The sequence below is a fragment of the Onychomys torridus genome, chromosome 2 (genome assembly GCF_903995425.1).
Source record: "Onychomys torridus chromosome 2, mOncTor1.1, whole genome shotgun sequence".
In the NCBI taxonomy this organism is placed as follows: domain Eukaryota; kingdom Metazoa; phylum Chordata; class Mammalia; order Rodentia; family Cricetidae; genus Onychomys; species Onychomys torridus.
The window spans coordinates 6,365,362-6,367,358 of NC_050444.1; positions in this window are offsets into that span (position 1 = coordinate 6,365,362).

The window sequence follows — 1,997 nt, forward strand, 5'->3', positions numbered from 1 at the left end:
AAGCAAGGAGGAGTACTGCTGACTGGCTTGCTCACCATGGTTTACTCAGCCTACTTTCTTATACAATCCATGACCATCTGCCTAGGGGTTGCACCACCCACAGTGGGCTGGTCCCTCCCACCTCAATCATTAATCATGAAAATAAATGCCTCTCAGACTTGCCTGCAGGCCAATGTGATAGAGGCATTTCTTTCAACTGAGGCTCACTTTTCCCAGATGACACTGGCTTGTGTCAAGTTGACAAAAAAAAAAGAAAAGAAAAAGCAAAACAATATAAACAAACAAAACTAGCCAGCACATAAATTTATTTAATGATCTTTCTTTTTTTTTTTTTTTTTTTTTTTTTGTTTTTTTTTTTTTGTTTTTTTTTTTTGTTTTTCGAGATAGGGTTTCTCTGTGTAGTGCCTGTTCTGGATCTCACTCTGTAGACCAGGCTGGCCTCAAACTCACAGAGATCCACCTGCCTCTGCCTCCCAAGTGCTGGGATTAAAGGCGTGTGCCACCATGCCCAGCTATTCCTGATGATCTAACAGAGATGCATGCTCACTTGGCAGCTCTTTAATAAGAATATAGAAATAATATTGTACTACAAATAAAGCCTCCATGTCTTTTCACCTACTTCTTATAATAATTTTTGAGAGGGACAGGCCAAGTATTGCTATTTGATACTGAAACAGCAAATATCAAGTAGTTTCACTGGGGAAGGGGTCACATGGCTATCTAATCAAGAACATAAGTCTCCCTAACTGTTCTCCAGGTCTTTACAACTAGAGTAGGCGGTTCTTGGGACTAATGGGTCCTTTAGCCACATCTATCTTTTTAAAAAAAGTTAGATGATTTTATATTTGTCACATTTTCCTGATTTTTGATAGTTTTTCTTCTGTCATACATTAATCATCCTACACCATCATTTTATGGAGTCATTAGCTATAGAGAATGTAAAATCTGTACTTAAGCCAGAGCACCTCAGCAGAATACCCACTGTAATAATGATAACAATGTTATCAACCATTGTTGCTAATGCTATAGAAATTTACATGCCAGTCAAATCCCAAGTCCCTAGCAGGCAGGAAGTCATTGAAGTTTCACAGGGGATGCCCATCTTGCTGAAGAAAGTGCAGTCAATAAGAGGCTAAGTAAACCCCAGTTAGTAATAGAAGAGACATAGGTTGACTCCACATTAGGATTTCAATGTCCATGTCCTTAAATATAAGTGATAGCACACAATTTCCCATCCTCTGCAAAAGACAAAAGTTGAGTCTGATAAAAAGAATTGCCTTTGAACAGTCAAGAATTAACCTGAAAAAAATAAAAAAAATAAAAAAGAATCAACTTGGAGATGTCCTACTGAGGATGCCAAAAGACCCAAGGTGGTATCACCTTGCTATTAGCCCTAACCTGCAAGTACTTTCCACTGAGAGAAAATGGAAAGAGAAGAATTCATCCCCAAATCATCACTGTAAATATTTGGAGGGAAGAAAGAAGAAGGAAGTTAAGTTCAAATAATAAGTGTGTTTTAAAGATGCTGAGTTACAGTCTATATCATGGAGGAAGAGAGTGGAGCTCTGAGACACAGAAGGGAGGTAAACACAAGGCTGCACCATGGTAAGTGGTACAGGGCATCACCTTAGCAGTTGGCTTGGCCCCAGAGTGCAGTAACAGGGAGAATGGTTCTTAGGGGGCTGAAGGAACGTGTATAAATAAGATTGGCTTCTAGTTTATCTAGGTTTCCTTCAAGATAGAACAGACCATTTCCATTAGCTTATCTGGATTTACTGAAAACATTAAGACTATTCTGTTCTCCTTGGGATTTGGACCTACCTTGAATTTAGAGTTCATGTTGATTGCCAGTTTCTACTTAGAAAAAAGATTGAGATAGAGAAAATCCATTATCTTCTCTAAGCATATATAGTCCTTTCTGGGTCAAGCACAACCTCAAATAACATGTACTGAATTTCAGTGATGAAAGAAACCCATATCTGATCTTCTAATCAGGT